The 25,677-nt window shown below is 36.7% G+C and overlaps 1 protein-coding gene and 1 long non-coding RNA gene across 9 annotated transcripts in view; one reads left to right on the forward strand and one right to left on the reverse strand.

Moving 5' to 3' along the window:
* Positions 1 to 25,677, forward strand: part of LOC100759179 (contactin-1) — a 285,961-nt gene that overhangs the window by 101,225 nt on the left and 159,059 nt on the right. The window contains exon 1 of one of the 3 annotated variants that reach the window (XM_027396334.2): positions 15,818 to 15,838. The exons of the other annotated variants lie outside the window; for them this stretch is intronic. The gene's annotated coding sequence lies outside the window, so the exon portion shown is untranslated. Of the gene's footprint in view, positions 1 to 15,817; positions 15,839 to 25,677 lie in introns of those variants that run through there. 3 annotated transcript variants of the gene reach the window in all.
* LOC103161594 lies at positions 3,736 to 25,103 on the reverse strand. 6 transcript variants are annotated; one of them, XR_004768633.1, is made up of 4 exons: positions 24,229 to 24,284; positions 9,020 to 9,243; positions 8,226 to 8,295; positions 3,736 to 8,140 (listed from the first exon to the last, which is right to left on the reverse strand). It is a non-coding gene; the product is annotated as an uncharacterized LOC103161594 (long non-coding RNA). The 6 variants fall into 6 exon arrangements; XR_004768632.1 differs by having other exon boundaries at positions 3,736 to 6,843; positions 7,254 to 8,140; positions 8,226 to 9,243; XR_004768629.1 differs by adding an exon at positions 20,694 to 20,822 and having other exon boundaries at positions 8,226 to 9,243; positions 24,229 to 24,278.

Genomic DNA, 25,677 nt, shown 5'->3' on the forward strand with positions numbered 1-25,677 from the left:
CACACAAGTATCACAGATGTGACTCTAGATGTCACAGATGTGCCACCCACCAACAATTCCTGTCTTTGCTACACTTTTTGTAGGTTCTTAGTTGGGTCCCTTGCCATTGCTGTTTCTCAATCTCTGAGTGTTGTCTTGGAATGGAGGGAGAAAGAAGCCTGTTACCATCTATTTTGATACCTTGCTAATGTCCTTACCCACCAGACATTTTTAAGTTTTCATGGTTTAGGCACACTTTTCAAAAGGCAAAAAAATCCTAAATTTAGAAAAAGAAGGCGCATGATGAGGTAGGTCTAGCATGATGTAGGTCTAATTTGTCTAGACTAGAAAGTTTATTTTGATTCAACAGTTGTGAAAATGTTTGAATTTCTTCCCAGAGAAGATTAGTATGCTATAATTTTCAAGCATTTCCCTGATGTGTGTTTAGAAAAGCAGACTTGTTTTTACCTGAGGCTGTTCAGGCTCTCCAGGGGCAGTACAGGTTCAGACTTCTGCTGACTTGGAGTTTACTCATGCATTCACTTAAACACATTTAGCCTCCTAAAGGAAAAGCTGCTTTTTTCAGTATAGCTAGTAAGTATAGATAAATAGGGATTATTATAATATCTATAATATTTTTATGCACTTAAATTACTTTAAATTGTAGTTTTAATTATACTGTAACTAATGGTTGGGTTTGTAGCAACCCGTTTTCACATGGAGATTGAATTACAACTACATTATTTGTATTGAATGGAAGAAATGATTTGTGTACACTAGTATCTGGAAGTAAATGAAAATATTAGGGAAAAGCTACTTTTAGTAAAATTAGGAATTATTTTAGTGTCTGAACAATGTACTAGAGTCTCAGTTTTGAGATTCCTGTTGACCCTCTTTGCTATATCTGTTTTTCTTCTTTCTTGAATTGAAATACTTTCATTTTATAAAGATATTTGTCTTTTATTTTATATGTATGGATTTTCCCTGGATTTCTGTAAGTGTACTCCGTGCATGCCTGGTACCTGTGGAAGCCAGAAGAAGGTACTGGATCCCCAGGAACAAGAGCTATGGACAGGGCAATCTTAGGCTATCAGCTAGGTGCTGGGAACCTAACTCAGATCCTCTGCAAGAGCAGCAAGTGTTCTTAATCAATGAGCCATCTCTATGGGCCTGGAACCCTTCTTGATGGTTGAAGAGATTTTTTCCTGTTGTTTTGTTTGGCTTTGTGCTTTAATAGAGCATTTGTGATTTGGAACAGTTTTGTTTGGTTTTTGTTCCCCCTCCGGGTTACCATCATTGAAAACGAAGTAAAAACGTAGGAAAGGCAATCAAGTTTAAAAACTTGAAAGAATTCTGATATTTTCTTATCCTCTGTTTTCAAAAGAGGTATCATTGTGGGAAATATTTAGGTTAATGAACTATAAGAGGTGTTCTCTGAGTACCGAGTAGGTTCTTCCATCCTACCTTCTTTTGTCTTCTCAGAAGTAACTGTATCTGGTATTTAATGTGTTTATCTTTTCTTCATAATTTCCACTTACATATGAATATCTCTAACAACATACAATATCATCACACATCATGTGAGTTGACCAGTTTTATGTTTGGAAATGCCTCTTCATTGAAAAATAGAAATAAATGCTACTTAACGGACAAAGACTTTATTACAGTAAGAATAAGGTTTATTAAGGAAGTATTACTCCTGATTTTGGTATAATAAGTATATTACAGGTCAACAGTGTGCACTCAGTCATTTGTCACTCTGTTAGGATGCTGACAGGAGGTCATATGGCATTGCTTATCCACATCTCAGGCCTTCACCTTCCTCTCTCTTGCACATGTTCTTCTGTGAACTGTTTTATTAATTTCCACAAGCTGGGTAGTCTGGATTGTCTACCAACCTAGCTCCAGCCTCACTATCAATTTGCTTACTGGAAATATGTTTGTCCAAATCATCACCACCTGCTTTGCTTTGTAGTTTAGCCTTTCTTTGCTATCCAACATTAGAGTCTCATGTCTCCATAGTACCAACAGATTTCTGTTTTACATTCTTTTTTTGTTTTTTGCTTTGTGAATGAATCAGACAGAAAGACAAAGTTGTCTAGTTACAACCCTAGAAAAAATAACCTATAGCTAGTCTTAATGTATAACTTGCTCAGAACTACTTATTCTGAAGTTTAAGCTCCTCCAAGTTTTCCTCATTCTCTTGTCCCCAGATGTGCTTCAGATCCGTATCACTTCTGGTGGGCTCCAAATAGAAATCAACTAAACACACACATTACATCTGGTTGCTGTATCCTGTGTTCTTTAGCCCACAAAATTCTAATAATGCTGTTCTTTTAAACCCTGAATACCCCTTCCCATGCATAATATCACCGTCTAACTCTATGCCAAACAAATGACCTGTATACCCAGGACCTTAACATATGTCTTTTTACAAAGAATGTTTTTGTAAAATATTTTATCTTATATCAAGGCACAGGTCTATAATGCCCTACATTCTTATACCATCAATATGTCAAAATGTCCCACATTCTCATAGTGTTGCTATATTCATTGTCCCACATTCTCATAGTATCAATATGTCTATGGTGTCTGTCTCATATTCTCATATCATTGATGTTTCCGTGGTGTCCTATATTCTCATACTGTTGCTATCCACATGGTGTCCTATATTCTCATGATATCAATACATCCATAATGTCCCACCTTCTCATAGCATCGATATAACTGTAGTGTTCCGAATTCTCCTACCATCTATATGTTCAGGGTATTGCACATTTTCACACCATTGTTGCCTGGTTTTCTTAAGCTTACTATGATGTGTTGCTTCCCTTCATGTCCATGTGATACTATTCTCCTCTGAAAATGTCTGTTCCTGCAAGCCCTGTCTTATAAAATCTACTTTTCAAAGGCAGCAACATTTTAAAGTTCTTCCCATATCAGAAACTATGGTAAGTGGCATAAGGTGATCAGCATATTTAAATTTCCTCACAGCTCTGTGAGGTTAATGAAAACTTAGATGAAGCAGGAGAAATAGATTTCAAGCTTTACCAGTGTACTTGAAGTGATTGTGCTCTGATGTAAGTTGTTTATCCAATTCTCACCCAAACCGTGATAAATACACATTTACATTCATTGTACCTGATACAACTCATGTTCAAAAAGTGTGAATGCCATGTGCAGGGTCACACTGTTCACGTGAGGAAGGCCTGATAGAAAAATCTGTCATTATAACCTGTGTTCTTCCCATTATGCCAATCCGTTTCTTTAAATATCATTGCTATCGATGAATCATTCCCTAGTGTTCCCATTGATAGGTAGCCATGCTAATATTTCTGCCATTATGCCTGAAGTACTGGAATACAGTTAAGAGGAATTTCCATGGGTCTAGCAGGTACTTAGCACACGGGCTCAGTGTCTGTGTTCTGGAAGTTTTCTCAGCTTTAAATCTTGATATGAATCAGGGCAATTATTCTCTCTCTCTTTCTCTCTGGTCAAGGTATTTGCATTCTTTCTGAACTAATATATAAACTCTGTGCAACAATACTCTGTGCATGTTTGGTGTTTTAGCATGTAGTGAAACTGTCTTGGCATATAGAAGTTGCACAAATATTTTAAAAAATAATCAGAGCATAGTGGATATGGGTAAGAGTATTTTTATGATATGGGCAAAACAGGGAGTCTTCAATGGCAAGCTGCAGACAGTTCTTCTTTACAGTCCTTATCTCTTAACTTGAGAACACAGAATTCTTCCTCCAAATTTTCATGATGTTATTTTTATTGGTTTATTATTTCTGGGTTATTGAAAACACATCATACATTGTTCAAAATGAAATGAGACAAGGAGATTTGTTATACATCTTAACAGATACCACAGATTTGACAGTCTAACATGTGACTTGGTTTATCCCAAATTTGGATTTGTTTTAACCTCCATTGTGGAATCTATTCTGTATTTTGTGGGCATTATAAATTCAAAATATTGGAAAGCCATTTGGTCTGCCAAGAGATCAAATTTATTTGAAATGACCATCTCTGTTTTCTATCCATCTGGAAATATTGGCTAAGTGTTTGTTCATTTGTTTTTTCCCCTCAGGAATAGCCAAACTTCAGGAAAATGGACACTGTATTTATTACAGCCTTGGGCCTTGTTTTAACTGGGAGGTGATGTAGTCTTCTCTGTATGGTCACTTTCATTCAGAATTCAAGCTTCTGACTTCCTCGAGATTTACTGTTTTCATCGCTTATCTTAGGCCACATGATTCTCTTTTTTGCTGGGTTCTAATTCTTGGTTAAGTCTAGGTCAACAGTTTGTCATACCCTCCCGCCCCACCCCGTGTGTGTAAACACATTTCTCCCTCCATTTTCAGAGAGTTGGCATACATACATAATTCACAATCTTCATTTTAGATATGTGTCATGAAAGTTTTGATGGAAAAAGACACGGGTTTTCTTCCCATTCATTGTAGAGAGATGGACCAAACTGATAATCATCCTAGTCACCTGAACATGACACAATTGAATCATGTCATTTATAGTTATTGAACATTATATCAGTTACTCTAATATTGGCATGCTCAGTACATTCTAAACCTGTCATTTTTTTTTGCTTTTTCACTTATTTAATTACTTACTTTAAATTAAAAAATGACTTATTTGTTTTATTTTATATGTATGCCTGTTTATTATATCTGGATGGTGTTCTGTGTGCATGCATGCTCATTTTCTATGCGTTTGCCTGGTGCACTCGAGGCCAGAAGGTGCTGGATCCTCTTTAATTAGAGTTACAGATGGCTGTGAGATGCAAGGTGGGTTTAAGGAACTGAATCCAGGTTCTCTAGAAGAGCAGTCAATGCTCTTACCTGCTGAGGCATCTCTTTATTCTCAACTTTTGCTATTTTAAATGAGATATTCTCCCATGAGAAATTGTGTCTTTTAATAAATTGCTATACAAATTTCAAAGATATCCAAGTCCTTTCAATCCTATATTTAACAGGAAAGATCATCGATCAGAGAAAGAGATAAAAATACATAAGACCCATTGTGTAATTTAGTTAAAATTTATCAGACAGACAGTAATATATAAATACAAAGGTAGGAACTTCTCAGGGTTAAAAAAAAGTAGTATGAATACAGAATTTATTATCACCAAAGTCATTGGGTGATTAGTTTCCCACCCTGCCCTAGAATGTTCTAGAAGAAACTCTATTTGTCAGGTACAGATCTTACATGTCATATACACTTGGAAGAAAAGTGTATTTTTCACTCTGTTGCACCTCTGTTGCCATCTGTATCTCTACTGCCTCCAAACTCTATATGTACTGTTGGTTTACTGACTCAAGACCAACACAGTTGTGCCTGCTCAAAAGGCGATTGCTCTGCACAATCTAAAATGCAGGGGGTGGGAGAATGGCTTTTCCATCATAGTGTTTCTTTATCCCCAAGTCAAGAACTTTTCACTCTGGCTTTATCAGTGATCAAGTGTGATAGCATAGAAATATAAATTGAATGTGTGTTTGTGTTTACTCGTGTGTGTGTGTGTGTGTGTGTGTGTGTGTGTGTGTGTGTGTGTATGTGTGTGTGTGTAAAAAGGCTTTGGGAAGATGTGATTTCATGGTGCTCAGTGACTTTAAGAGCATTATGTTCACTCCTCCTGTGTAAAAACATAAGACAACTAATTTTAGTCCAGAGGTCTTTGAGTAGATGTTCACTATTTTTAGATACAGACATTTTCAGATTCACAGGATCTCCCACAGTAGTATTTCTTCAAATACTATAATGGCATTTTAAAGTTCTAGGACCTGTTTGTTTGTTTTTAATGAGTATGAGCATAATTAAATGTACACTTTGTTGAACAGCTGTTTTTTTCAGTCATTGTAAACAATAGTGTGTTCTTTGAAGCTTAAATTTCCAGAGAAAGATCTCAGAACCACTGACACACCCAGAATAAAACTAATCATGGTCTAGAATATCTAATATGGATAACTACATTATACATTATGATTTTTAATAAAAGAAAGACTTTGTACATTAATGAAATGACATACTAACTATTTTAGAATAATTCTTCTAAGAGCAATGACTGAATGAGGTCAGGTAAAAGGCTCCTAATTTTTTTGCCACATGTTACTCTTTTATGTGTTTTTTTTTCTTAATTTTCATTTGTCCTTGTTGATGTCTCTGAAATGATGGAGAAGGAAACAGCTGTATGTATCATCCTGATAAAGTGAAATACCCAGCTTAATCCTAGAGTAAAGTATGCCCTTTTTGATGAAAAGAAAACAGATTCTGTAGTTTCTGCCCAAACGAGCCCAGCTTAGAAATCCTGCAGCTTGCAGATGTCATTTCGGCTATGGGAATGTCTTTCCTGAGAAGCTGCAGCCGGGCTGGAGGCTTCAGCCTGTGATTCAGGTTGTAATTTTATTTGTGGAAATAAACCAATCAGAGCGCTCCGATTGTCTTAGGGATGAGGTGATCAATAGCCCATTACTGGGTAGAGCCCAGGCTACAGGAAGTGCATTGAAGACTCCAATGCATGAATTATGCATGCCCTGCTCGTTCTTTAGTCCCCCGAACAGAATGACAGGGTTTGTGAAGTCGCCTCGGATAGTTTCTTGCATTAAGTGACTGCAGTGAAATGCTTAATATTTTCAGGCATAGAAGCAGCATTGACTCCAGCCAGCCTGGTTCGGGCATGTAAATCCACAGCTCACAGCTCAGAATGCTTTATTTCAAAGTATTGCTATGAAGAGAGCCAGGTTTGCAGTCTTATAACCTGTTCTTTGCAGAAGGTTGGCTGAAGGATGGGAGCGGTTGTGCCTGCCTCTGAGGTCACAGCTTGAAGTCCTTTTAACTTGCCTTCTGCTGCAGAAGAGACACAGCGTGTGTCATAACTCTCCCCAAGTCTATTCAAAGGGACGATTTGAAATAGATATTATACCAAGATCGGCAGATGGTTCAACACAGACGGTGAGTCCAAGATTTTTCTCTAGGTTAGGTAATGTGCTGAGTTGGGATAAAACGACGATGCGGTACTGATGATAGAGATCCCGGTTTATCCGGCAAGAGTGTCAGGGCTCTCAGTGATCATGTTAATTGAGAGATGGTATTATTTTATATATTTGACAGTATGGATGTAAAGTATTTATTTTGCATGCCAAGGCTTTTCAAGAATGTGCAGGAACTTAGATGTGTATGCCTTGTTTGGATGAAAGCTGGCAGACTGGGGAGGGGCAGCCTGGGAGTGAGCCGCTGTATCTGTAAGTGGAAATTACCTCCTGCTGGAGAAGTTTTGGCAGGGCTGTGGCTGTGGCAGGGCTTCGGCTCAGATTATTACATCGATGTCGGCATTTCAAATTGTACAAAAGGGTACTAATACCCAAAATACTCAGCTCTCCTGGAAGTAAAGGGAACCATAGCAATACTCAGTCATACTCAAAACTGACTTGCAGTTTTTAAAAAGCAGATATAGTAAAGCAAACGATTTGGAATAGTATGTCCTTGAGGGAGGACCTTTGTCAGAAACAGGACAGTTTGACTTTTTCCTACATTGCCTCTTATTCTGCTGTCAAGAATGTGTTATTCCAAGAAGACTGGATCAATAGGCTAAAGTAAAATTTACTGGGAAATTATAGATTTTTCCCTAGTGTTTTAAATATTAAGCTTATGAGCATCACAGAGCTCTCTCTATATGAGACAAAGAAAATTTTCACTAACTCAGCCAACTGAACACATAGTACTGTATGACTCTATTGGTTGGGTCTTTGTGAATTAAAGCTGCTTGCTAAAAGTGTCAGTTCATAAGTGCAGATAAATATTTGGAACATTAATCCCTAAGATGGTTTTTAGGATACAGAAGTAACATCAGTAACATTACATGCAATGTTTATGCAACATATTTGTTGAGACTTAATTTTAATAATAGATTTGTTAAGTCATCTTTCTGAAGCCAGCAGTAGAGATAGCCAATTAATTTTTTTATACAACAGTAATCATTTTCCTGAAAAACAAAAACTAAAACAAATCCGTAACAGTGAGAAGAAGCCAGGAAATGCACTTCCCAAGTATTCGAAGAGCGCAGGAGTTCTGCCAGAATCACTCCATCACCTGGGCTCTGTCGGCAGCATGGTGTGGCACAGACATGCTGTCTGAGGTGTTCTGTCTACAGAGATAATCTAGTTCAGTTACAGAGGAAGCTCACAGGTGGAGTTCTCCCTGAGGTAAGGGAATCAGAGAGAGAGAGGTACCTGTTTATTGAGGTCTCTTGATGCTGAGTCACAATGTTTAATTCTCAAATGCCTTCTGCTTGGGGTGGCCCTTAGAATTCAAGGAAAAAATGAAAAAGGAAGGAGGGGGCAGAAATTTAGTGCTGCTATTGCCCAAGGATGCATAGTAAATCTGAGTGGTGAGTGTAATGAAAATACTATGTGCTACATATAGCTGAAGGAAAATTAAAGTAAATACAGTACAGTACAATACAATATGTTGATAGTCACAGAAAAGTAGTTTCTAGGTCACAGGAGGGAAATGTGGAGTGACATGGGTTCACCTGTAACAGCAGTTAGGATTAATTTCTCTGGATGATCACTTGGGAGAAACCAGCAAATTCATAAGAATTTTTTCAATCTCAACCTTTAAATAAATGGTGATTTTAGTGACAAGGTAATAATCCTATTAGATATGGTTGGAAGGGGGAAACAGAAAAACATGAGGAAACACAAATGGAGAGGGAAAATGGAATGAAGAATGCAGTAGTCAAATATAAAATACAAAGCTTGAAAGGAAAATTGATAGAATTGGAATTTTATGTGGACTATACTTCTTAAGCAGCAGTGTTTCAGAATTCTGACTATGGTTCATTAATGTAAGGCTTGATAACTCATTTAAAAATATGTTAGTAATTTAGAGTGAGAAATCAGGTGACATGAATATCTCAAAATGATAGATTTGTAAATTTTCCAGTACAGAATAAGCATGGCATAGATATGAAATGGACTGCTTTGTAGTAAGTCTAAGTAGAGGACTGTGCTCTCTCCTCTACCTTCCAACCACACTCCAAGTGTCTTAACAGAGCCAAGTGTGAGGTACTCTTTTGTCCCGGTATCTGTGGGAGTAACAGGTTGTCTTTTCTCAATCTGAATCTGTTCTTATCAAACTTAAGCAATTAAACACTCTCAGAACAGATGAAAAACATCTTCGTATGATGCAGAGTAGGACACACATGTATAAATAATTCAGCTGAGATTGTAGGGCATTGCAGATCACCTGTGGAAGACAAAAAGACATAGCAGTCAATACATGAAAAGGGATAGTGTTCCTGTTCTCACAAATCTTAACACATATACAAATTGATTTTGTAATAGTTTGGATTTGAATGGAAGTTCCCTATAGGGAATTCGGTGGGCTGTCCTGTGCTCACTCCTGACAAAAGGTGCAGAGAGCTTTCCGTATATGAACTAATAACAAAGATTGACATGGAGAGACTTCATCTCCCTTGAGCTCCCATTGTAAAAATGATAAAAGTAGACCCTCCTAATTTTTTCCCTTAGTACTACATGAAATATTTTTCATATATACTCCTTTCTTGAGATTTATTTTTCATTACATTTTAATTGTGTATAACAGTGCCTAAGGCATGTTTGTGTGCTCCAGGAGGCCAGAAGTGAGCATTGGCTAACCTGGAGCTGGTGATAGTTATAGATGATTGTGAGCCACCTTGGATACCAGCAACTGAACTTGCTTCCTAGGGAATAGCATCAAGGTTTCTTAACTGTGAAGTCATCTCTCCAGCCACTCCCAACCCAGAAATGCTCTTTGAAATTGATTGAAGCGTGTGATGATGTCTGCCTGAAACTCTTTGAATTTCAGGCGACACAGAGAGACCCAGTCTCACAAAAAGAAAAATAAAACCTTAAAGCAAACAAACAAAAAAGAGTTGACTGAGGTTTATATCTTTGCAAGACCAGCTTGGTGCCTATTTCACCAACTGAACAACTCCCCCCCCCCCGCCCCGCCTTCTCTCCAATTTTGTAATTTCTTAATACCTTTCCTCTCACAGGCAACTTAGTGTGATAAGTACTTCATTAGGATCTAATGTGTTCTCTGGCTTTGTGTGTGCAAAAGAAGATGATGGACTTGAATTTCAATGGGATCAAATAAATAAAACAGAGGGTGGGAAATACATACATTATTCTATCAGTCAAAAGTATTTGGCAGAAATTATGGAAGAAATGAAGAGCCATAATCCCAGTTTAAAAGTAGATTCCTGTAGAATATTCATTAGAAGTGTCATTGAAAAGGTTCAAAGTGTATTCTGAAGTCAAACCTGACTTGAGAAGAATAATGGGGCCAGTCACTAAACATTTCCTGCCAGAATAATGTGTAAGGCTTGACTATGCACATACTTAGCACCCACAGATATTGATAATCTCACTGAAGACATTTGCAACCAAAGAATCTTTCAATCTATGTCACATAACCCTCAACATTTCTTTTTAATGGTTGTCAGTCATTTATTCTCTGGGTTCTGATTATTTTACTTTGCTGACCCAGAAATACTGTTAACCAGTTACTGGAGCTAGTAAGCAACTTGAATGCATTTTTCAAGTGTACACCTACCAACACAATGCACTACTATAATGTATCCTGGCTCATACTTCAGGCCACCAATCACTTGCTGTGGGAAAAGCAGAAGATAACTAGTTTCTGTGTTCTAGAGACCACTGAAATCAAACTAGCTTATCTTCAGCTCCCCTCCCCTGAATGCTATGCAGCCCCTCACTCATTCTAACTTCTGATCAGCTTCTGTGTATCTGTGCAAATCATTCTGGCATGAGGTGCTCCTTTCTCTTTAGGATCTGAGAGGATAAGAAGTTGTCTTTTTGATGACCAGTAAGTGTCATTTCCACATCTCCTATCATCATCAAACTTAAATAATAAAGCCTATAAAAACCAAACATAAAACCATCTTCTTAGTGTAGTACAAATTAGCACAACTAGAGCAGTTTAGTCCCAGGACTTCAATACTCGTATTTACCAAAAGGTCTTTTAATCAACTGTTGTTTTAAATGTAAAGATAAATCCTGAGTGAGCCTCTTATAAGCATGACCTTATGTAATCTCAGAGTCGAAGTTGATAGGGCAAATCATTTAGAAATATGAATGGGAAATAAGATTATTAATGTTTTCCTATGACCTCCTTAACTTCTAGTGTATTCTCATCCACTAGGAAAACAAACCTCCACTTGTTAAGTATGTCAACACTGAGGGAAGATGTATTCTTTGTGCAATGTTAGTATCAAAATTTTCGAACCCACAATTACCATATACTAACATTTGTTTATAATGTCTTTTATATCTTATAGGTGACTCTAGCACATAACCCAATTCAAACATAATTCTGAATCATTAAGCTTACAGAGTTGGATTTAATTAAACTGTTGTGAGGATGTGGTAGTCAGGAAAAGATTGTCTTTATTCACTGAATACAAAACTTTGGACAATGAACCATGTACAATTAACAGATTGGACCACACAGAAAGTAGGGCTCCAAAGAACACCATCAAAATTATTAGTCCTTGGGAAGGGCAGTCACTCTATTCTTCAAGACATATTATTCATGGAAGAATGTTGGGCACAGCCAATAATTTTAGGATGTAAGAGAAATCAAATGCTAAATGTAGGTTTGATCTCTATCTAAGATATTGAGTAGTGAGTTGTTACTGTCATTGTACTGGTCCTTTAAAAAATGAATGTTTGGTAAGCATATGCGTAGAGCTTGCCATGGTTTCACTTAGGAATATGTTGCAGAGATGTTCATTGTGCTAGCAGATGGAAGGACAGCAAGGTAGGTGGCTGGGAGGGAAGCTGGAGGCGGAGTTGTGCTAGAAAGAACATGGCAATTTCAACAGATGGGGGATGATATATCAGTTGGCAAAAAAGGTGCTGATGGAGAATGGGGAAGCTACTGAAGTCATGGGTGGGTAGGCAGCCAGGAGTGGGCTAAATTGACCAATAATAAATAAAATAGGTCGGTATGAGGGCACTAAAGTTCCAGAACAAATAGGTAAAAATCAAATAAAACCACTCCAAAATCACCCTATGCCTGAGCTTGGGAAAATAATATATTTTTAAATTGTTTTTACTGTAATCCTTAAAATGTTTTCAATAAAAAAGAATAGAAGTATTTTTTCTTTAAAAATTCAGGAATTCTTACCATAGAGAATATTTATTCTGTAAAATTATCTTGGATAGAAAATGAGTTTTATTCCTTACTTTAGTATTTTCTCTAGTGTGATTTTTGTTGGCCTTTATTATGTTAACATGTAAGGGCCTGTTTGGAAAATAATGCTGAAATAAACTATCCACAAAGACAAGAAGTTTTGATATTTTCAAAAAGAGACTGTAAAAGGATTGAAAGTGTGAGGGTAGCATCCTCCCTACAAAAATGTCTCATTCTATTAGGAGTGACAATAGCTGTGTGTTCATTAGTATAAGGAAAATGAGTATGTTATTTGTCTTGTTTCTGTCCTCAGCTTCACCTACCCGTATCATCACCATTATTCTTAGGAAATATTCTTGCTGGTAGACACTAAGACAGTTGAGTAACATAACCAAGCTTCTTTCTATTAACAACTGTCACTAAAGATTAATATAAAAATTCCATGTTCAATAATATTTGTAGAAGAGGCTTGCCTTAATAGAGCCATTATAACTGACCTTTAAATACCTGAAAGGACTCTAAGTAGAAAAGATACTCCCATTGCCCATATCCATGAAGTTAATATGAACATTCTTCCATATATAAAAACTAAAGCAAATTTCTTAAGCTAAGGAAGCCTTTATGGAAAGCTTTACAGGTGCCAGGCACAATGATAGACCTTAAGGAAAAATAAGGATGTATAAGCTCTCAGTTCTTTCAGAGTCCAGTGAGAGAATCATAATTAATTATCAGTGTCTCAGATACAATTATGAAATGCAATAGTGTGCCTATTTTGTGAAAGGTGTGTGTGTGTGTGTGTGTGTGTGTGTGTGTGTGTGTGTGTGTGTGTGAGTGTGTGTGTGTGTGTGTGTGTGTGTGTGTGTGTGTGTACATGCATGCAGGCACACATGTACAAGTGGAGGTTAGAGTTTAATCCTCAAGAGTGGATCTTCCTTTTACCATGAGATCCAGGGTCTGAACTTGGCTTGTCAGGCTTGCACAACAATCACTTTTAGTCTCTGAGACATCTTGCTGGCCCAAAGATGTGGTACAGAAGTGCCTTGAACTCCCTGCTCCCTGCTTTTATACCCTGTCAGCATGTATCTTTTGAGATTAAGGACAACACTAAATTCCTAACTCAGAAGGTACTCATTAGGACCTTCCTTGCTCAGTTGCTCTGTACACAGAAGTATTTCCATGTTGCCATGGACAAATCAAGTCTACTCAAAAAGAGAGAAATGCAAAGAAAGTTTACCAGACAACTGCAACTCTCAGTTACTGTCAAGTAACATAGTGATCACCCTAGAAAGCTTTTTCTATGGCAATTAAAAGATGGGTAAGAGAGTGTAATATATTTATAATATAGTTGATTCATTATAGTCAATGAACTAACCATCCACACCCTTAAGAGACATGCACTCAATTAACACAACTTGAAAGAAGCAAGGCCATGTTCTGGGCTCAGCAGTAGCTAATAAAGCTTCTCCTCTAGATCCACACAACCCTTCAAAATTTTCTTGACATTTCTTCTTGTGAAACCTTCAAATGTCCATGCATTTATCTACCGGTAATAATCTGGATCCTATATAATTAAAGGTTTATTTTTCTTTCATTTTACCTAAAGTTTAGATACTAGAGCCAGTGCTAAGTTAAAATTCATTTTTATCCAAGTATTTTTAGTCAGGAGGAAGTCAATATTAAGATTAGAAAATAGGCAATCTATAAACATATTCTAAGTATAAAGATAGGCTACTCTGCTCAAGTTTGGGAAATTCTACTTACAGATAAGGAACAAAATATTATTTAAAGAAATACATAGATTTTGCAAGGGATCTGATGTTTGTTTAGCTGAACACCATTAATAATCTTGATTAATTAAATGTGTCTGACCCATTCACATTAATGAATTATTGATTCCTCTAAAATATGTATTACTGGTAAGAATTCCTTTTTAAATGTCTATCCCTCTGGAGATTTTTGGAGACCTTCTTTCCAACTTCTTAACACCCATGTCAAGTGTTGCTAACCAGGGAAGTCTATTGATCAGAAAACTCTATTAATGAGGATAGTCTACTAGCCAGAGAAATACACCTACAACTGGAAATATAAAAGTCATCACTTCTGCCTTGTTTGTCATTGAATGCCCATTATCTAATATAGCTACATAACAGGTGCTCACTAAATACACGTGGAACAATCGATCCTATCAACTATTCTTGTTATTCAAACAATATTTTGTTTAACTCACACTGCCAATTCAGTAGACTTTTATTGGTTCATTATGTTACCAAATGTATAATGAATCTTGTAAAAGTGGAAAGTTTTTCAGTGACAAGCACCTTATTTTAAATAGCTTCAAAATAATGTATTGGAAGGATATACTGTCACATGATTGAGGGCTCTACAAGCACAAGTTGAGAAATGTCTGGGTTATAGCTAGAGTTAGGTACACCTGAAAATGTGACTGCAGCATTGATGCCAGTTTCCCTGAGCATGGCCTTCAACATATGTGGAGACCAATCTCATGATGCTTCAACATCTTTATAACTTTTCCTACCAGTGATTATTTTTTTCATACTATTTTTAAAGGAAAGGTGATTCTTCAAATGTCTAGTTCTGCTCACTGATTCCAGTGAAGTTGTTGATATATTGATTAGAAAATTTTAATGTAAAAACACTGACATTCAAACTTAAAAAGATATCCTGCTCAACAAAAGTAGTGTAGGTATGTTAAGAAAAGAGAATTTATGACTCATGCATTTGTTAATGAATATTTGAGATTGTAATGCCTAATCTTGGTTATCAACTTGACTATATCTGTAATCAACTAACTTACAAGCAGCTGAGTATGCTTGTAAGGGATTTTCTTGATTGGATCATTTAAGGTGTGAAGACTAGCCCTAAATCTGGGCCTCTCATTTTTGTGGCAGCCCACATAAAAGGACATAGACAAAGGAAGCTTTGGCTTTTTCTTTGCTTGCTGTCAATTTCACTGGCAAGGTCATCATCTGTCCTGTTGATGGTGCATTCCTTTGTTGGGATTTAAACATAGTTGCACTAACCAGACCACAGCCTAAACCACTCTGATATAAATCATCCTTTAATTCACACACACACATGCTCAAATGCACACACACATTAACATGTATGTATGTATATATGTATGTATGTATGTATGTATGTATGTATGTATGTACATAATATTTCTGTTCCTTTAAAGAAGCCTGAGTAACACAGTGATAAGATTAATAAGATATTATTATTATCATGTTTTCAGTTTATATTAGAAAACATTTTGCCTGTTTCTGTATCCCTACCATTTATGCATTACCCATATACTGTGGAATGTTGTTAAATATTTTCTATTATCATGCTGGTCCTAAATTATCTTCATTCACATAATGGACTAATAATAGTTATACTTAAATAGACTACAATTAAGGAAGTAGAAATAATAATGTTATTATGAGTCTGAATATGACCCTTGTTGTCACCTTCTCATTCTTAAAGGACAAACTGTAAGATACAAAATGATCAGAAGTAAATGGACCACATGATAAACAAAGATTGAGACCCAAACTGGGTCTGACTTGGTCCAGGTATGAATGGTCTGAGACTGTGCTTGGTGATAAAGTCTGGGATTGGCATTCAGGAGACTAAGGTAAGAGGATCCTGCACTTGAGACCATCCTGGGTTTCTTAGAGACTGTAGATATTTTGGGGCCAAATAGACAGACTATCAAAAAAGAAAAATAAAGGGGAAATACCTTTGACATTTATTGAAAAAGTTCAATACATGGAGAGTCTCTGAGAGGAGTAGATCTAAACAGAACTAATAAACATTTTGAGAAAAGTGATGATCTGTGCCAGAATACTCAGCTAACGGAAAAAGCATGGATTGGTATTTGCCTAGATATATTTGGATTCGACCTTTATAGGAGAGCATCAATGCCAAATAGTGTTATTTTTAATTAAGCCATATTTTAACTGTTTTGTTGGAATAAAGTTCTCTGGCATAGTAATAGTCTTGAAGTTTTTAAGTGAAAGAAAACCTTTCTAATCTTGTATTTTTTTGCCATGTTCTCTACTTCTGTAATGTCTAGCTGTCACATAAATTATATAAGTATCATTAGGAAAAACTCTCATTTACTTTCAATCAGACTAAAATGGATGATTCTTGCAGTGATGAAAAGCTATTTCTGGTTCATCCAAAGTCAAACAATGAAGAATCCACTATTCTAGTCTTTAGTGTAGATGAGATGATGCTGTACTTCTAATGCTTAACCTCTTTGTTTAATGACCAAACATTGAGACATTTGTACTGAAGCAAATTGAAGCATAGGATTACAAATATTTGAAAATGCAGCTCAATGGAAAAAAATGACAAAAAAGAGTCAGGCACTGATTTTAACAGTAAAATAAAATTTTGTTTATTGTTAAAAAGTGAAAATGCAATAGTAAAAATTTCAGGGTCTCATGATGTAGTCCTGGCTAGCTTGAGAACTCACTACATAGACCAGGACAGCTTCAAACTCACAGAGACCCTCGTGCCTCTGCCTCTGATGTAGTAGGATTAAAGTCATGCTCCACCACAATAAGCCTTTAATTCAGTTTTGAGGTTATTCACATAATTTCTTCCTGAGTTTAAGGGAAAATGCAATTAAATGAATTACTTTCACTTCTTTAAATTATCTACTTCAAGAAAGTCTTAAGAGACATCAGTGAAGGAAAATCATTCCTCCATGATTGAACCCTGAAGACTGCTTAGATCTCAACCACAGCCAAGTGGTATTGGGAGAATCATGTCAGCATCTACGAGACATGGGTACCTCCTGACATACCTCCTTGTGCTCATTTTCACTTTGGGGTTCCCAAGGCCAGGCTTTGGACATGAGTACCATTTGACATTTTGAAGTTTGAAATATTGTTTGTCTGGGATAAAATGAACTGAGTGCTGGCAGCTTTTCCAGGTTCCTTTTGTTTGAACTGGGGTGATATAATTTTTAGACTCTGTGTCATATAACAGAAACATTGCTGCTGCCATTCTGTTGGGTCTGTACTTAGAAGTCTGTGGTTAGCCTAGTTGATTTGTCAGTGTTGGTTTCAAATTCCTTCTGGAGCTTAATAGTGATGGAAATGGGGACTCACCCATGGAGAGCTTGGTGAGAGGTATCAAGGAGCTACACTTATCCCAGAAAATCATAACGCACTTTAGTAAGGATCAGGGTGACTCTTTGTTTCATACACATTTTTATTTTTCTGTTCTCTTTTGTGCTGCTTGATGTTTTTCACAGCAATTGGGATGTAATCCTATATTAAAGTATCTGTACATGTGTGTACATACATGTGCACACATGTTTGCTTTAAATTACATTTCCCAGAAGAGGAGATTCTCTGGGTGAAATTAGACAGTCTTACACACACACACACACACACACACACACACACACACACACACACTTCACTCACAGCAGAAATCTTTCTATCACTCTCAGCCTCTCATGAGCTCTTTTAGGATAAATAAAATTATACCTCCAATGTTGTCATATACTCTTTTACTATTCCCCTACTATTCATTGGGTTGCTTAGCTGGCTGCAATGAAAAAACACTTTTCTTATCACTTGATTTCCAGAGGAGGAGAGTCAGAGATGTCTACCTCCTAGGAATCAGAAGGCTGAGCCATTATGCTTATTACCTCTCTCGGTCTGCTCAACCTGGGACCCTTTACAGACCATGTTGTGACTGTAGCTACTGAACCTTTATTTAAAATCAAGTTTCTTGGTATTTTTATTATATAAAAGTATTTATTAGAATATTAAGAATCTAACGTACTGTTTCTAGTATTCTCAATTCCTAGTGGCACATTTCTCCCTTCAAAAACTAATTAAAATATCATGTCATTTTCATACCACTCCGCCCAGCCCCTGCTAAACCTTCCTGAAATTCTTGACCTCTTTTTCCTTAACTATCATAGATATTTGTGTGTTTGAATAAATATATAAATACAGTATGCTGAGATGAGGAGCTATAGGAAATGCCTAATGAGAGACAGATGATCATTGTAACTGGGTATCCATTGCCAAGCATTAGTCCTAAAAACAAGTGTATGTATTTCCTTCATTTTAATAATTTAAATACTAAAACACCACTAAAGCTACCCTCACTTTTAACTAGATCAGAAATTACATTAATGGAGCGAAGAGTGTCACTAAATCAAGACAACACAAATTTTCTTTAATCCTGGTTGGTGCCCAGGAACGTGTTGCATGCTTGAATTCCTTCATCCCTGTCTTGGATATAAAAAAATCCTCTCAGCTTTTGTAGAGAAACCTTATATAGAGCTCTTTCATTGTTTCTATTTTTATAATTCCCAAAGCACTGATAATCTTTTATTAATTTTCATATTCTTACAAATCTATTTTTAAGTCACTTAGTTTCCTGCAGCAGGATATTCTTCACTGTAGTTTTCTTTTCTAAAAATGCAACTAAGGACTCTTAGATTTTCAATATCTGACTGAATAACAAATGGAGTTTTTCCATGTTGATTTATGGGAGTATGTTTTTTTTCTACTGCATTGCACTTGTCTTCAACTTAGTTACATACCCTAATTTACAGTTCTTACTTTCTATCTGGTATGGGAAGCCAAATAAGAAACTGAGTTTTAGAATTCCTTCTAAATTTTCTTCACTTGAACTTAAATATCTTTTGCTACTTGGACATTTATGGGTTGGCCAGACAATAAAGGTATACAGATACAAAATTTCAGAAACAATTGACCCTAGTTGTGACAGGGAAATTGGAAATAGACTTCTAAGGGATTGTGTTCAAAGAACTATGATTGGTGAGACTCCATAATTCAAATTTATATTTGAAAATGGCTTTATTTGTGGATAAATCAAAATGTTGAACAGGAAACTGAAGGTAGTTCCTTGCTAAATAGACCTAGCTAACACACCAAATACTACTTAAGGACTCAGTTAAGAATCCAAGACAAGGCATAGGTAGTCTGTGATGTGGAAACCAGTTCAACAGTGAATGAGACAGGCATCCCATGCTTTCAAAACCTTGCTCTCATCTCATTTCATTTACTCAACACATATTTACTGAAAACCCACTATATGTGAGCCAGTGTGCTGGGGAAACTAGAGTCTAGTGGCTATTGAAATACATACAGACCCCCCCCCTTTTTAATACCATGAGGGTCTTCCTGGAAACTTAGGCAAGCAAACAGGTAATGGCCGAGAAGAGCTTTTGTTTGGTGACAGCAATAGTCTCCACTCCCTTTGCAGCTTTTTGCACCACCTCTCCCAATTTTTTTTTTTGGTCCACTTTTAGTTCAAATGGAAGGAATGTCTTCTGACACCACCAGGAAGAGCTAGCAGTAGGTTAGACTTCTTGCTTACTGGCCTTTCCCCTAAACATCACTACATGACTTGCATTTTACATTACTGTAACAAGTTTGCTGCAGCTCCAGGGAAGGAATTGTTGGTTTCGTCCCAAGTGTTATATGTTTTAGTACATCTCAGCTGAAAGTCTGTGGCACAATGTGGCTGGGTCAAGGAACTAACATCAAGGTGCCCAGGAATCAGGGAAAGTGAGTGCCTGCACTCCAGCCTTTCTCCTTTCTCTCTTTCTTTTCTGTCCCTTCGTTGATGGGACAAGACACCCATGCTCAGGATGGTTCCTCCGTTCTTCAGCAATCCTCTCAGAGATGCACCTAGCAGAGGGACTTATTGATTGCCTGGGTGATTCTCAACCCAACCAAGAAGACAGATGAGCTGTCAACCTCCAAAAGAATTTTCTAAAATTATACTTCCTCTCAATACTTAAGAACTGACATAAATATTCATCATATATTTAAAATGATTGCAAAAATGTATTTTTCAGCATATTGTACATTTTGACATTTTAAAATAAATCTGTTGTCTCACTTAAATATACCAATTAGAGTATGAGTAATGAGTTGATGCTTCTTTTTAATTCGTTTAAAATATTGGAAATAGTTCTTGCAGAACTTTATAAATTCTATATTTTCTTTTTAACTTATTTTATTTCATGGAATTTTGTCATGTCTTTTTCTTAAAAATGATTTTATTGTCCCATCTTATTATTTAGTTAACAAATTCTTAGCATTTAATTTTTAATAGTCATAAATCTTATGAGATGGTTTTCTAGTAAAAATTTTATTAATATACAACTGACTAAAACTATACAACTTCACTCCAAGTTCTGGAAAACTGCTAGCAACAAAGGAAGTATAACTTTATAGACAATGTATTGCTTATGTGGCAGAGGGACTTATGAAATTATAATTAATTTCTCTGCCTTTTATAGAAAGTTAATGCCAAAGTGAGATATGGTTTGCTGTTTATTGTTTTGAGTTTTCATTTTTAATTAGTAGAGATGGTAAAGAGTCAAATATAACATTTATTTGAAATCCTGATTAGATGGAAAATTCATATTAACTTCTACAGCTTGATTATTGATTAGATTGAATGCAAAGGAGTGAAAGTACCTGAAATAGGTTAAGTAACTTCTTTGATGCTCATTCATTGTGTCAGTAGTAGTAGCAACCTTTCTCAACATTGTTATCAACTGTCTTATTGTTTGGTGCCTCTATGGGGTTTCCATGCTGGTCACTCTGCTTGAAATTACAGATGAGAAAGAACTAGGTTTTCCTTTGTCAAATAAGAGAAAAGTTACCAGGAAGGGCTGGATTAAAACCACATCTTCCATTTGTCATCAAAGTGTCTTCAGCACACTCTAGAGAAGATTTCTACACCCCCAGGATTACAGGCAAAGCATTTTGCAAACAAGTAAGATCAAGGAAATCATGGATATAAGTAGAAAGACACAACGAAAGATAATACATCTAAGGTAGAACATTTAGTAACTCTCTTTAGATTAGAAGCATATGAAAGGTTCTAAAATCTGAGAAGAGTAGAGAGATTTTAATTATTCCTCCAGATGATAGAATAGAGCTGAGTAGGGAAGCATGTAGCCATCTGCTGAGTAAACAGAGATGTTTATAAGGGCTTATTTGCCAAGGTGCATGGTTTATACTGTGGTATTCAGCCATCTGTGTAAGACTGGAGAAGGCTGATGGTTTTGTGTGCTGATTTTAGGAGCTGGTTTTGAGGAATACAGGTTGTGGGCAGATCAAATAAAAGCAGCATGGAAGCATTGTTTTCTCAACATTTTCTGAAGATAGAAGAGCATGTATCTGTTCAGACTATAGTGGGCACTAGCAACAGATTAAATAATACATGAATTTACTAGTGTACTTAAAGAATGTCGGTGACCTCCAAGTGGTTGAATCATCACAAAGTCTTACCTTATCATGTCTAATAACCCCATGGGAGCTGCCTCATGGTGCATCACACTCCATTTTAAATTTAAATTGACACTTTTTATATACTCCATTGTCTCACAAGGTCAGTTGCAGCTGGGATCACAGTTGAGCACAAGGAGAAAAGGCTAGAATCCCAGATGAGGATCCTGTGACCTTTTCCTCCTTATAGGAAATGTAAATGACATAACCTACTACAATTTTGTAGACATGGCTATTATTGTACTGTTTTGTTCACTTGTTGTCACAGCTATTAGACAAAGGCAAACTCTACTCCAGGGTGCCCATGCAACAATCCTATCAGGCAAAAAAGAAAAGGAAAGAAAGGAAAAAAGTTGTAGTGCAACAGGTATCCTCAAATAGAAGGGATATGTACTGAGTTGTGAAAGAAGATTCTCTGGCATGCTCCAGGAAAGGAGAAATTGAGAAGGATACAGAGTCAGGGAGCCTAGGAAGTCCTGTATGGAAAATTTTAAGTCACACATAAAAGTAAGAGCAAGGACAGAGTACCTGTCTGTGCCCATGTGTCTAACCCAGAGAAAAGGGTGGTTGGATAGGGGAATGCATAGTTCCCAAGAAAAAATCCTTCTTCGTTTAAATCGGGAAAGTTTTCTCCAGTGAATTTTATTAAAAATATTTCTGTGCTTTTGACCTGGGTTTCTTCTCCTTCCTTCTCCTAGACCTATAATTTTAGGTATAGACTTTTCATACTGTCTCAGATTTCCTGGATATTTTATGCCTGAGTTTTCTTTATATTCTTTAACATTTTCTCTTTCAGCGATATCCATTTCTTTTGTTTGTTTGTTTGTTTTGTGACAGAGTTTCTTTGTGGCTTTGGAGGCTGTCCTGGAACTAGCTCTTGTAGACAAGCCTGGTCTCGAACTCACAGAGATCCACCTGCCTCTGCCTCCAGAGTGCTGGGATTAAAGGCATGTGCCACCAATGCCCGGCGAGATATCCATTTCTTATACCTCATCTTCAAGACCTGAAAATTGACTTTTCTGTATGTTGTATTATGCTGGTGTTGGAAAGGCGTATATCTGAGGTTTTTGTTTGACATCCTAAGTTTTTCATTTCCAATTTTATTTCAATTTGGATTTTCTTTAGTAATTCTGTCCCTACATTACTGTTTTGACTTGTTTGCATTATTTCATCCACTGTTTGTATGTTATTTCATAGTCTTAATTAAGGCATTTATTCATATCATCTTTAAGGTCCTTGGGCATATTATTAAATGTTGTTTTGAATTCTTTGTCCTGTACTTTAGGTAAATTGTAGATCCCTGGGCCTATTGTAATAGGGTTACTGGCTTCTAGAGAAGGCATATTGTCTTGAATGCTCATATTTGTGCCTTAGCGCTAGAATTTAGGCATCTGGATTTATGGCCTTTGAGGTGTTTCTTAGTAGTAGGTATCCGGTTTTATCTTTATTGTGTGGGTATTTAGTTTTTTGGTTGTTGTTGCCCACTCTGGATCCTAATCAAGTGTAGTGGCTCCAGGGTTCCTGTTACAGAATGCTTCTGTGGTTTGGGGGATGACACAAAGGAATTCAGTTGGGATTGGAGCAAAGGGTAAGAGGATCAATAGGAAATAGCTAGGGGAATAGGGGTCTACACAAAGAGGCAGAGTCCCGAGGAAGGGACTAGATGGCAAGGGGGGCACCTGCAGGCTGGCTGCAACAACTCCATAAGGTTAACTACGGAAAGACTGGAATGGGGAACAGAAAATGTAGTGAAAATTACCTATACTGTCTCAGCACGTGTGTACACATTGTGTCCTTTGTCCCTGGTAGAAAGTGTTTCTTCATATTGGCAGCTGACACAAAGGAATGGAGATAGACTAGAGGGAAGACTGAGAGTGTAGGCAGAAAAGAAAGAAGGGACCCTGGTTCCACCCAAGAGGCAGAGTCCCTAAGCATACAAAATGGTGGGTTATATGATTGTGTGCATAAAGACCCTCAAAACTCCAGCAGGAAGCTCTAGCTAATAAACATTTTCAACGAAGTAGTAGGATACAAAATTAACATACAAAATTAGTACCTTTCCTATATACAAAGGACAAACATACTGAGAAAGACATCAAAGAAACTACTTTGGACAATGGCCTCAGAAAAAAAAGATATCTTGCACTAACTTTAATGAAAAAAATGAAAAACTTGTATAATAAAAAAATCTAAACTCTGAAGAAAGAAATTGAATGAATCCGAAGACAATCACCCATGTTCATGGGTCAGCAGGATTAATATTGTGAAAATGATCGTCATGCTAAAAGCCATCTACAGATTCAACACAACCCCATCAAAGTTCTAACAATTCTTCACAGAAATTGAAAATAATCCATATGGAAACATAAAAATTCCAGGATAGCTGAACTAATTCTGAACAATAAAAGAGCTGCTGGAAGTGTCACCATCCTAGATCTCAAGTTGTATTACAGACCCTCTTAAAATCCAGTATTCAAATCTCAAGATACCAGTAAGATTTGGTAGTGTGAGAAATTTTAAGATCTAAATGAATAACCACAGACCAGCTGTCTGCAATGATTAGTTCCCCTCCCCAAAGTAGAAGGTAAAGCATCATGGTATGATTAGAAATGACTACAACAGAAAAAGGAAATTTACAACAGAACATTAAAGTGGGAAATTACCAATACAGAGCCAAGTGGAAATATAAGGGTATTTAATAGGGAAAAGCCTTACTTACAGAGCAACCTAGCCAGCCGGCATGGCAGCGATCTCTAAGCAAGCTGAAAGGGAAACCGAAACTGAAACTGATCAGCCACTGACCGCCTCTCACTCTGCGTCACCCTGACCACACCCTCACAGGCGTGGCTACAGGTTCTCCTACAATTCCCCTGTTAGTCTAAAAGAGGATTAAAACTTAACAGTGTAAAGTATCCAAAATTAACAATCATAAAGGTGAAATATAAGATACAACAATCTACTTATTTCACATCCTATCTATTTTAACTAAATCCTAAAGTCATCTGGAAGAGGTGTAGCCTGAACACCTCCTTCCAATCCCAACCATAAACAATAAGAAGCTATCCCTAACTAGGTATATACACTATCCTAAATAACAACAATGGGGAAAGGGGATGTAGCATTCTCCAAGTTACAGGTCTGCCTACAGAACATTCTTTGGTTTGTCACATGACTGTGTTTTGGCTGTTATCATTTAGCTAAGATTCTAATAGATTTACTCAACAATAATACTTTATTTCTGGCACATTTGTGAGCCATATTCTGCAAGCTGGGTATCAATGGTCTTCTAGGAATTACTATGAGAAATGAAAGCACAGGTTTGGGTTTAATAAGTATCTATATATCTAAGAATTAAAATAACAACCTGGGATGTCCAAGGAACAGTTAGGTGTTCCTAGAGGGTGATTTGGGGGCACCCAAAACAAAAGTACCCCTACCTCAGCATCTCCCCCCTTCAATTCTGTGGACACATCTCTTACATTATTCTTTAACCTCCTGGACCATCTCCGTTTCCTGAGATGCTTTTGAGTGCCTCTATCTGCTCCTGGGCTTTGCTCCGTGGGTGCTTCCTTGGTGACTCAGCATGTCATAGAGGTCTGCTGTTCTGTTTTCTTTATCCAGCCCCATCATCCCTCATTGCTGGATTTTGATTACTACATTTTCAGATTGTAAATGCCATATGGTGAGAGGCCAACTACATTTTCTTTTAAAGCAATAACTGGAAGAACCAGATGGTTTAAAAAGTTGTCAAGTGAATAAAATAGCATCCACTTTAATTTTTTTGTGGAGTTAAAGGTTACTTACTATTTAGAAATTTTCATTCTATACTCCCATTATTAATTCCAGGCTTCTTTAAAAACTGATAAAGTCAATTTGATGGAACTATTTGACAAATAATAATTTAAGGTAATTGTGAATAAAGTAATACATTGATGGCTGATTAGGAGTTTAAAACCAAATATTGTAATTATTTAAATGATTATAAGACTTAAACTAAGAACTTTGAAATATACATTCAACTGTTGAAAAAAACAGCATGATGGGATACTAAATCCATCACTGAATTCCCTTGCAAAAAAAGTTTATAATTCTATTCCTCAACAGGAACCAAAGTCTATCTAGAGAAATGTAGTGTAATTTTGTAGGCTCTTCAGAAGGGAAGTTGACA

The sequence above is a fragment of the Cricetulus griseus genome, chromosome 2 (genome assembly GCF_003668045.3).
Source record: "Cricetulus griseus strain 17A/GY chromosome 2, alternate assembly CriGri-PICRH-1.0, whole genome shotgun sequence".
NCBI lineage: Eukaryota > Metazoa > Chordata > Mammalia > Rodentia > Cricetidae > Cricetulus > Cricetulus griseus.